Source organism: Phalacrocorax aristotelis, chromosome 1 (assembly GCF_949628215.1).
Source record: "Phalacrocorax aristotelis chromosome 1, bGulAri2.1, whole genome shotgun sequence".
Classification (NCBI taxonomy): domain Eukaryota; kingdom Metazoa; phylum Chordata; class Aves; order Suliformes; family Phalacrocoracidae; genus Phalacrocorax; species Phalacrocorax aristotelis.
This window is the reverse complement of record NC_134276.1, coordinates 20,006,251-20,018,865: the sequence shown is the minus strand read 5'-3', so window position 1 is coordinate 20,018,865 and position 12,615 is coordinate 20,006,251. Positions and strand designations below refer to the sequence as shown.

The following is a 12,615-nucleotide window of genomic DNA, read 5'->3' as shown; positions in this document are numbered from 1 at the left end:
AAAAGTCCTTAGCTAGCCCGCTGCTGAAAACCAGAATACACCTGCAGAAAAGTCATGCTGTAACTGCCAAGTTTCATCACTGTTGCAAACAATTTACTGAATTGTCTACTAAACTAGTACAGCAATTAATCTAACCTAGTAGAGGAATAATATTCTTACATGCAGGAGAAATGTCACTAGCCTCATGGAAGTGTGCTGGTTTTGGCTGGGATAGAGTTAATTTTCTTCACCTTAGCTAATATAGTGCTGTGTTTTGGAATTGGCATGAGAATAGTACTAATGGCACACTGCTGTTTTAGTTGTTAAGTAGCAGCTAAGTGTCCCTAAGTAGTGCCTATACAAGTCAAAGATTCTTTCAGCTTCCCATGCTCAGCTAGGGGCACAAGAAGCCAGGAGGGCAGGGGGCACAGCCAAGGCAGCTGATCCAAACTGACCAAAGGGATACTCCATACCATACAACGTCATGCTCAGCATATAAAGCCAGTGGAAGAAGAAAGAAGGGGGGGGACATTTGAAGCAATGGCGTTTTTCTTCCCAAGTAACCATTACGTGTGATGGAGCCCTGCTTTCCTGGATGGCTGAACACCTGCCTGCCCATGGGAAGCAATGAAGGAATTCCTTGTTTGTTTTGCTCACATGCGCAGCTCTTGCTTTTCCTTTTCCTTACGTTACTGTTATTATTATTATTATTGTTTTGCTTTACCTATTAAAATGTCTTTATCTGAACCCACGGGTTTCCTCTCTTGTACCCTTCTGATTCTCTCCCCCATCCCACTGGAGGGGAGTGAGTGAGCAGCTGCGTGCAGCTTAGTTGCTGGCTGGGGCTAAACCACGACAGGAAGCTTTATCCACTTACCCAGAATCTCAATTTTAGCCCATGGCTGTAAGGCTGACTTCATTTGGGGGATGGGTGTCAACATTTAGGCAAAATAATCAGGGAAGAGACTAATCTGAACATATCTCAATGTTCTGTGCAGCTATACGGTTCTAATGATCAGTTCCTCACCATGACATTTCTTTGACCATAACATCATTTAATTCCTTAACTCAGCTACTTCCAAGATTTCTTATCTTTCCTTATTACAGGAAGTAACTTTTAAATCATTTGACTTTTCATATGTCCGATGATCAAAACCTCAGTCTATTGTAAAGACTGTACGCAGCTATCAAGAAGCTCCTTCTCAAGTTAGCTTAACAGTATGCTGTAACTGCTTGCTACAACTCAGGAACGTTCATTCCCTACACAACCAGATGCAACCTACATACCATGACTTTCTTGGGATATGAACCACCAACTGAACTCCAGTGGCTGACCAAAAGTATTCCACAGTTCACCCCAAAAGCAAAGCAAACCACCCCAATTAAAATCTTCTTTAAGTAGCTGTTTTACACTGCAACTGAGGCAATCTAACAGCCCAGCTATAGCCACTTGTAAGGACTGAAAAAATGCTAGAAAAGCAGAAGTAATAGAACATTTTTTAATGGGTTGCAATTTAAGCCAGCTTTAAATCTGAATGCTGCTACTGCAGTCCAGTCTCCGTCTGGGTAGTGAATATTATATACTGTGTATGGACAGACAACTACCTATGTGAGCAGAACTCCATGTCAGAAAAAAAAGGAGATGCAGGGCTCTTCTGGGTCATCAGATATAAAACTTACCACAGGCAATCAGCAATCACACAGTACAAGCATTTTTGTTAAACATTCTTACTATAAACATTCAGCATTTTTGGTCTGGTGGGTGGGTGGGTTTTTTGTTCTGGTTTGGGGTTTTTTCCCCCTCCTTATATCCTTCCTCAGGGATACCTAATCATCAACCCTAGAATTTTATGCTCACATATGCCTCAGCTATGTGGTGGTTCTGATTTACTGTCAGCTTTTACATCTCTGACTTCAACAACAATTTTAACACTTCTGAAAGTCCACCGGCTCATTTTGTTATGCTATCAGGTGGCACAGCTGTTTCTGCAAACACACACATAACCTGACAAAAGTTGATCCAACTCAAAGAGACTTTCCTGCTGGAGTCCTTTCCAGCCAGATCAGTTCCCCAAAACAAAAATCTCTGTACAACACTAACAGCTGCGCCTGAACATAGCAAGGTTGGCGCCACAGCTCTGAACTTCAGTGTAGAGATCATTTTAGCAGACAGGAGAGTAGTGACAAGCCAATATCACAGACTGAACTGCACTACCCTGACAGCAAATACTGTCTGAAACACTCCAAAATGCATGTGTTAACTGACAACAAAGCAAGCAGCAACAGACTGAACATTAACACACATGTATATCCACTGGTCACAATCAGTAGTGAATCTCAAACTTCAAGACTTTAAACAAACCTAACGTACTACATTAAGGCCACAGTGACACAACTATGCAAGCAGTCAACCAGCCTCACACACAAATCATGCTAGTGAATTCATCAGATACTTGCATACTTAGGGCTAAACTTGTGCAAGTATTCACAACACCAAAGTTGAAAGACCCCTGTTTTAGGGGTCAGTCTTGAAATATTATATAAGTTTATTACAAATATTAACCTAAAGTCTTAATAACATTTAACACTAATGCATCCATGTATTTATATTGCTGTTTTTCAGAACACAGGTAAGAGCTTTTCAGGAACAGGACACTAAGTTAAGCCCACAAATCTAATCTATCCATTGCCTGAGAACCATTATTACAAAAGCCTGATATCTCATTAATCTGGCCTGGAGACACTACTCTAGAATTTATTTTTCCAGTAGGTTTGGAGTCAAATTTTATTCTTTCCCCAGATTTTCAAAGCAGTTTATGGATTGGAGACATTAGCTTACTAAAAGTCATTATGTAACATCCAAAATGTGTTTGTCACACAGATTTCAGGAAATTGAAGGGAAAAACATATGCACACAAAAACCTGTAATCCAGCAGACAGCAACTAAGAACAGTAAAAAGGCCAGATCTATGTAGTGAAAGAAGTATTTTGAAGCAGTTGAGTCATTAAGTTTTGGTTTTATTCAAAAGAGAAACTATTTACACACAAAGTAAAGCTTACTGAAAACATGCAAACTTTGGTCTCCCCGAGCATCTTAATTGCACTGCAGCCACCAGTGTTACATATGAACGCTTGCATCTGTTTTCCAGCTGATGTTTCCAGGAATATCTGAATACCTTGGTTGAATACAGCCTTTTCCTTGGCTCTTCTTACTCAACCAGTGCTGAGAATTGCTCCCCTGTACACATGAACAGAATCAAAATTCAGGGTCAATCTTATACTCAATTCTATTCAGGGTCAATCTTGATTGCAAGCATATCCACACCAAGCACCTACCATTTTTAAGATTACTCGTAGGGGAATAAGCAGCACTTGGCATAACAATTCATGGCAAATCAAAATCATAATGTTGACTAACTATGCCTAAGTTTTAGGGCAGCCATACTGACATGTATTCCTGCCCTTATACACACACTTTCAATGTATTTCACGGCTGTTTAATCATGAAAAGGTGCCGATCAGCAAGAACCAAGCACCACTACTAGCCTTAAAAGCCATTATGTGTAATTTGGAAGACAGTAAATTTTCTCTCTCTACTACTCAAGCAGTAACATGCTGCTTAAGGATATCCTTTATTATAAACAGTACAGAAAGGTGAAACAAGACAAAGAACCAAAGGCCCCACAGAAGTTCTATCTAAATGCTTAGCTATTACTTATATCCAAATACATATCTATTTCCAGGAAAGTAGGTAACACTAGACCATAGCAACAGACTTGAAAGATGACCTAAGAGGAAAGGGAGCAGTACAGAACAGTAGAGACACACTATGCTAAAGACATGAAAATAGGAAAAGGGCAAGTAAAACACTGAGAAATAAATAGAAAGTGGCTTGAATACAGCAGGCAAAGAGGCCAAATTGTCATTTCACATATCCTAAGTTTAAAAGATATAACACTTAGTAGGAGAAAAATACATAATGAATGGCTAGATCAGAAACAGACCCAAGAATAGTAATATTATTTAGATGTCTGGACTGGGCAATAGCATACAGGCCACTGGTAAATGTCAGTGGGTCACAGCACATGTTTTAAGAACATGCCTTACTCTTGCTTCACAGGGACCAATGAAGATTAATTGAGAATACAAATCTATGAAGTCCCTAACTTTTGCTAGCATTCCAAAAATTCAATTGAGATAGTAATACACAAAATGTATAGTCCCTTTAAAACTGCATTTAATTATTACAGGTTCTGGGAAGCAGGGTTGGAAGTACTCTGTTAACAGAGGTATTAAAGCAAATGCTACAAATTTAGTATAGATACTTATGAGAAAAGGCTCTGTAACTAAGCAAATATTGTATTTGTCTTTCATAAGAGGTACAGTGGCATTTGCTATACTTTAGATACAACTGTATCATGATTATAGTAACTATACTAATCTGTAAGTACCTAATACACACAAATAGCATGCAATCCCTCAAATTTGTAAAGTCACAAGAAATTGGGGTACAGCCAATCATGTATAAACCAATCAGATTTAAAAAAAGAACCACACACACACAAAACACAGACAGGAAAGAAGAGATCTCAAGTGCAACAGGATGAGATCTAGTAGATCTAATGCATCCTGTAGAACTACATGTTCAGAAACAGACCAATTTATTAACTACAGTAATGCTGATTCTGGAAAGAAGTTAAACTTCCCTGTAAAATACTTCCCCCCCCAAGCAGTTCATTTAAGGTAACTTTAAGAAGCAGTTTTTAAACAGCATTTCATGCATTTACATTTTATTAATAATTTTACCCAAACAGCACAAATTCTTATTTTTGTGTTGGGGTGAGGGGTGGGGAACGGGGGGATGACGTGTTCAGATTAACTTATAGTAAAGCACAGCATATCAATGAAAAGCATCTTCCTGGTCACTAAATGACAGCAGACTTAGCTTAGCCACTGCAAGTTTAATAGAATAGCTAGTGGTAGAAGAGACCTCTGTATATCACCTTATCAAACCCACCCCAGCTCAGAGCAGTGACAGATTAGAAATGAGATCCATGTGGAAGTTAAGTCAGGTTGTTAGGGTCATAGCCAGAGTTTCAAATATCTAAGGATACAGATTTCCCAGCTTCTCTGGACACCCTCATCTAGTGTTTGATTATCTCAGCTATGCAGAATTTCCCTTGGTACAACTTATGCCCATTACCTGCCATCCTATCAATGTGTATCTCTGAGAAGTGCCTGGCTTCGTTTTCTCTAATATTTCCCATTTATTAGTTGCAGACAGCAGAAGCATGTCTCTCCAGCCTTCTCTTTAGACTGAACGCACCCATCCCTCTCGGCTTTTCCTTCTTTTTTACATGTTCCAGCCCTCTAAGCTGGTAGCCCTCCACTGGGCTCGCTCCAGCATATCAGTGTCTTTATTACAACAGGGTCTACCCAAAACTGGACTAAACACTGTAGATGTGGTCTCCAAAATATCAAACAGCAGGGAACAATCACTTCTCTCAAACTGCTGGCTACAGTCTTGCTTAATTCAGGCTAGTATACTATTTGCATTCATCCCTGCAAGAGCGCATTATTCGTGTTCAACTTGTCATCCACCAGGACTACCCAAAGCCGTCTTCTATCAGCGTCCAGCCTATACTATTCCCATACATTCTGGAAATGAACATGCTTTACTAATTGTTAACAAGGACTACTAATGCTAGTCTTCATTACTGCTTCCTCTTGTTTGGTTGAGGTTTTTTAAATTTTTATTTTAAACTAGTATGCAGTCTACATTTGTATACATACAGCTCATGAAACAAGTCTCTGCGTGGGTAACTGGTAGACGCCATGCCTATCGGCGCTCCTATTTTCTCAGTGCCTGATTGCACAAATCTTTTTTTAACTAATGCTTTTAAAGTCCTTTCTTTTTACTTTTGCATGTTTAAAAAGAGGAAAAACTGTCATGCCATAGTTCATAAGTGAACAAGAAGTTTGTAGACAGACCATTTTTCTTGCCTTTAACAATAACATCAGCTGGTAGTCTCAGACACATTTTTTATCTCTGAGAAATACCCAACTATCGGCCAACAACCTAGTATTTTTGGCCCAGTATGGACAAATGTCTGTAACACAATTTACCTGCAGTGATTAGCAGTCAATTAATCTAGTAATTTAGGACAAGAAAAAACGGATTTAAGAGAGTACATTAATACTATGCTACATACAGGAGAGAAACCCACATAGACTATGACCAAGTAAACAGCCAATGAAGCTACAGTATAACAAAGGAAAGAAAATATTAACATCATAGACGACATAAAGAAGGGGAAGAAAAGAAAAAATAACCACAGAACAGTTCCTGTTCTATGCTGAGGTAAGGCTGACAGGAAATGGGATCCAGAATGGATATGGTCAGTAAGGCAAGTATGATAGGTTTTCACAGCTGCACTCGCACGCTGGCTGCAAGTTACAGTATGCAATCAAGACTCCCGTTTATCAAACTAGTTTTAAGAAGAAAAAGGTAGCTTTATTTTTAAACAACTAGATGCATATCGTATTCACTAAGGCTGCAGCAGTTCCACAACAAAAAACCACATCCAGCCTAGCACAGGACTACTGTGGTTTTGAATTCCCACTCCTCTCTCCCACTTTCATCAGCACAACTCTTTCTCCCTTTCTCACTGGCTGTTCACGGGTCCCAACAGCCAGTCTGCCATGGAAGCTAACATGCTAGAAAGCTGAAATACAAAAAACAGAGCAAACAACCAACACCTACACAGCTCCCCCCCAAAAAAACCAAAAAATTCATTGTGGTGATTCATGGAGCTAAACTGACTCCCAAAAAAAGAAACAGAACAGGCCAGTGTTGGTACAAAGAGAAGACAATGACAACCCTAAATTCAGCTGGCTTAAGTGGTCATGCATGCAAGTATATATGCTCATTTGAATTTAACCCCAGGAAAAATATACTGTATAGCATTTGTTCTAAGCCAGTATTTTGTCTTTCAAGTCCAAATCTGCAACTGGAATAAAGACCTGCAGAACATAATGTGTAAACCAAAACCATTTAGCTTTGCTAGTGGGGAGCTTTTCAAATCCTCTTTAAACTTTTGCCCAAGAAGAAAGTAACGCCTCAATAAGTTGTTCCAAGTCTTAGTTATCTTACCTGTTTGAAAGGCTACACACTGTTCCCTGTCTGAATTTGTATTACTTAGGCAATAACCAGCACTCAGAAATTAAGCCTTTAACCTGGGGGGGAAGGGGCGGTGGGGGACAGGAAAAGCACCCTATTATCTAACGTGTTATTGGGCACATAGTCTCTCCTAGACCAAGATTAAGTGACACCCTAATCTATTCTCTTATTTGAGGAATAGGCAGAGTTTCTAAAGTCTGCTAATAGAAAGCATGTTTCCTACTCCTCCTTAAATCATTCTTGTAGATCTTCTCCAAATTCCTTAATTCTTTTTGATTATTAAAAAATGCTGGACTTAGTTCAGATCATAATTGCTGTACTATGCACAATATCAGTCAGACCATCTCAGTATTTCTATTTGTTAATTCTTTGGGCAGAAGTACCTGTAATGATGGCCAAACACAGCAACAATGGCAACAATTCCAAGTTATATCCAACATTTTTGTCCAGTAAAAAATAAAATAACAACCTTTGCTATGCTCTTCATTTTCTGTCACTCTTAAACTGCAAGTTTTTTATTACGAGTATTACAGAGAACTTCTCACCTGGCCTTTCTAGATACCACTTGGCTTCTTTAATGAGGCACCATCTACCAGAACAATACCTCACCTTCCGAATGAACACTTTTCAAAAATAACACAACCACCACAAGCAAAAAAAAAAAAAAAAACAACCAAAACCCCCCAAACCCCATGCACACAGAAATACTAGCTATTAATTCAAAAGATGTCTGGTAAACTCTTCCAGGTTAGCAAGAGTTTTGAAACATATATAAGAGTTCTTAACATACCAGGTTGGCATGTTAGTCATCAATTCTTGCTCAAAATGATGAAATTATTTCAGGTTTAACAGAACACTAGGTCTCCTTCCACACACACAGGAAAAAAGAAGAAGAAAAAAAAAAAGACACTGATACCACACCCATATATTGCAGCTCTTATCACATGCTCCTAGTAACCAAAGTTACAGACTTCGGCTATGCTAGCCACCATACAGAGTAAAACTGGTCAAAGAGCAAACAAGCTAAACATGAGGGACAACAGATGGTGAGAGGCAAAAAGGAGAATAAAAGGAACCAGCACCACCATAAACAATGGTTAGAATTAGTTCTTGCTCTAAGGATGGGGTGTTTGAGTCCTGGAGTGGGAGGAAAGCTGGTGGTTTGGTTTGGTTTTTAGTAGGCTTTGTTTCCTAAAGTTACCTTCTTTCGCATTACCAGGTTGCAACTGCTTTGAAGGGTGCACACAGGGAACTTCTCCAATGACCAGGAGCATCACAGGAGAATAAAAAAGTGTTCAACTGCCCATGATGTCACTTTCTAAATAGCACTTAAAAACCCATGAACAACAGCAAAAGGTACAGCTAAACCCCAACTTTAAAGGCAAGTAACTTGTTACTTTTACAGCCATAAAATATAAGATGCAAAAAGACTAGACAGTTAAAGCAGAAGACTAGGAAAGCACTCTTGTTCAGCAGTCTGAATCCATATCAACGGAGCAAGATCATTTTTACCCCATCCATAAGAAAAACTGTTACCACATGATACAAAGACCAAAGGCAAGGTATGAGATTTAGTCATGTGATTTATTAACGAGACGAACACTTAATTGTTTATTAACCATTAAGAGACAGCTTACTACGTGGAAGAAATCTGCCATCTATTAGAAAAGTAGTGTGTGCTGTGTCTAAAACAAGGGCTAGATTACAGGCTTAAATGAAAGACCTCATGACAACGCTGTCCACAAGTGACAGACAGCACAGAGAGTTTTCCTCTGGGGAGGAAGGATTGCCTTTGCAATAGTAGCCTGAGCTAAAGGTCAGCCAGCCACAAAGAGAAGTCAGAAGTACACACCGAGATTTAGCTGGCATAGAAGGCAGCAAGCCTGGAAGAGTCTTGAAGGTCATCCATAGAGAGTGATAGCTGTGTTTATGAATGAGATTAACAAAGTTTTAGATAAGTTTGGTGCAGTACTAGGGGTAAATGCCAAACTGGAGAGGACTTAAAGGGATCTAAAGAAAAGGAACTCCAGAAAGAAGTAACGCTTTCACCAAGGTTAAACTTTCAGGGGGAAGGGGAACAGGAGGATAAAAGCATCATGAGTGGGCTTTTGTTTACAGTTCAGTATGGTGATATTGCACAGAAGAGCCTAAAGGAACATAAGATGCCAATATGCTTCCAACAAGTCTGCATGAGGAAAACAGAATACACCCATGTTTCTAAGAGCGACTATGAGCCACAACAGGCCTAAATTAGGAAATCACACACAGAGTTATTCTATGGATTATGCCAGAATTTTACCACCTTCTTCCAATGCCATCTTTCACAACACAAGAATTGAGGAAACTGCCTGCAGAAACCAATACAAACTTACATAATGCCGCTGTTCTCTCTTAATGATCTGCTTTCTTTGCCAGCCTCCTAAGAGTTAGACTGGTGAGCTGTGGTGCACGTATCTAAGCACAGTCATTGCCCTTTCAGTTAACAGTGTGTGACCAAGTGTACGTCACTACTTCGCACAATCTATTAAACAGGGGAAAAGGTTTGGAATTAGACATCCTGCTTAGCATGTGTTAGTAGATATTAAAACTAATGAGTAGGGACTATGCCTGGATAGACTAGATATTTAGGTACTTGCTTTTAGAGCTAGTGATACAAGCTGAAGGATTCTGACAGTCTTGTCAGAGTTAAGGAAAAAAGTTTACAAACCTTAACGTACAGTTAAGTACAGAGTGCCTAATTCATTTATTTTAGGTAAAACAGTAATATGTTAAGCATTTTAGACAAACTTAAAGCAAACAAAAAACCCTCTACATTCCTCTTGTGCAACTGACACTCAGTATGGTTGGGGAGAGCACTGATAATGTCCTAGTACATTTCAAGTCATTACTGCAGCTACTCTGTTTGGAGCACTGAACACTTGTTTCTGCACCCCTGCCCCAGTGATGAACCCCTTCCACCCCCATCAGGTGATTCTCCAGTGGCTGATGGTAGAAGGGGCAGAGAAGCAAGTTATCATGAAGGTAGCTCCAAAAGGCTTGGGAAACACAAAGATTGAGTGCTTAAGCATTAGGGCAAACTTACAAGCACAAATACCCTCTTAACACAGAGCAGCTTGAAAAATACATTGGTGGCAATCACATCACTGGAAACTCTCCATTGACCACAAAACTGACCAATCTCTGTTAATTTTAATTATGTTGGACTAGTAGTATCTAAATTTGTCATCTGTATTATAACCATTGATTAAAATAATTTTATTCTGAGAGCAAACTGGAGTAAGAAAAAAACCCTTCAGCACTGACACGTCCAATCCAAGACAGTTATGATTTAACCTGTCTATAAAGGACAGTTGTTGATCTCATCTAATGCAACTATTTATGTTCTGTATCATCAAATTTTGTGTGTGTGTACAAATCCTATTGAACTCTAGTGGCACAGAGTTTCACAGAATAAATATTACTTTTGTTTTAAAAATTGGTAATTTCTGGAAGGTGTGGATAATTTCTGGAAGTGGGATAAAAATCATAGAATCATTTAGATTGGAAAAGACCTTTAAGACCATCAAGTCCAGCCATTAACCTAACACTGCCAAGTCCACCACTAAACCATATCTCTAAGTGCCGCATTCAGATGTCTTTTAAATAACTCCAGGGATGGAGACTTCCCTGGGCAGCCTCTTCCAATGCTTGACAACCCTTTCAGTGAAGAAATTTTGCTTAACAGCCAACCTAAACTTCTCCTGGTGCAGCTTGAGGCCATTTCCTCTCACTCTATTGCTAGTGACCTGGGAGAAGAGACCAACACCCACCTCACTACAACCTCCTTTCAGGTAGTTGTAGAGGGTGATATGGTCTCCCCTCAGCCTCCTCTTCTCCAGACTAAGCAACCCCAGCTCCCTCAGCCGCTCCTCAGAAGACTTGTTTTCCAGACCCTTCACCAGCTTCATTGCCCTTCTTTGGACACACTCCAGCACCTCAATGTCTTTCTTGTAGGGAGGGGCCCAAAACTGAACACAGTGTTGGAGGTGTGGCCTCACCAGCGCTGAGTACAGGGGCACAATCACTGCCCTGCTCCTGCTGGCCACGCTATTTCTAATACAAGCCAGGATGCTGTTGGTCGTCTTGGCCACCTGGGCACACTGCCAGCTCACTCTCAGCCAACCCACCCAGAGCAGCAATGAATACTCCTTGGCCATCTCAGTGGGGGTAAGGGATGGAGATCCACATGGAAGCAAAGATGCAAGGCTTGTTAATGCATTAGAAACCACAGAAGCACCCAGAACAGTCACAGGAATTAGGGCTCCTCCCCCAAAAAGGTAACAGGGACAATAGCCCAATTCAAGTACATCTATACCAGTGCACACAGCATGCAACAAAGAGGAGGAGTTGGAACCCAATGTGCAGCTGGAAAACTGATATAAAATCAATATAGTCAGAGTGTTAACTAAAGAGGACATACCATGCAACTGCATTCCAGAAGCCTCACACTACTCCCTTCTACCTAGAATTTCTCTTAGAAATAGAAAACACTATCTGGCAAACTCACAAATCTTGCTCCAAAATGAAGACTTAACATTATCATCTAAATTGAACAGATCATTCATATACCAAGTTAGAATATACTGCCAGCCATATATGCCAGCAGCATGTAGGGAAGAAAAGCTAACTTTCCTCTGAACTCCAACCTCTTGAAAAGCCAGTTATCCTCCTGGAGCATTCAGCTAGAAAGATTAAATCACTGGAACCAAGTTAAAGCTAAAAAGAAGTTGCAAAAAAAGTGCTTTCAACTGCTGAGTTAAACTCAACAATTTCAGCAAACAACACAACTCCTGTGGCATACAGGGCTTTAACAGACTCATGAGGCAAGTATTTCCTCAAACTTCTCAAAACAGACAACTTCGTAGTCTTTTGAACTCCTCTGAACTTCAATTCTCAATCCCTTTCCACAGCTAGGTTATGGTCATTGTTATTTCTGATGTGCATGTCTTCTGGAAAAAAGAAATAGTTTTCCACGAACAGTAGATTTTCCATTAGTGACAATACTTGATATAAATTCTTCACAGAACTCCTCATTCTGCTTTTGTTCCAGAGTATATCAGTTGGTTGCAAACTCTGACCCAAGATGACCGAACTTCAGTAATTCTGTAGTTAGTCCTCAAAACCAATACTGTAACAATGCAAGACTGTTCATGATGCTATTGGGAAAAAAAAAGGGGAAAAAAAAAGGAAAGAAAGCCAGCAAAACTCTGAAAAACATTGTACCAATTTTGGTCCCATATCCCTCCGTATACTTGAGCAAGCTCTGTAGAAGACAAACTTGCTTTCACTTTTTCACTGGCATTTGTACATTCTTGTTGATGCAAATCCCTCTTAGCATATTTTTCCAGGGTAAGCAACAGTAGAATGCAAGCATATATTTGGGGTCAAAAGAATCAATAATAATATATAGCAAATTT

General features: G+C 39.7%; 1 protein-coding gene across 13 annotated transcripts in view; it reads right to left on the bottom strand.

The window, feature by feature from the left end:
* The window catches only part of ZMYM2 (zinc finger MYM-type containing 2), a 90,863-nt gene that overhangs the window by 75,044 nt on the left and 3,204 nt on the right, over window positions 1–12,615 (bottom strand). The gene's annotated exons all lie outside the window — the stretch shown is intronic.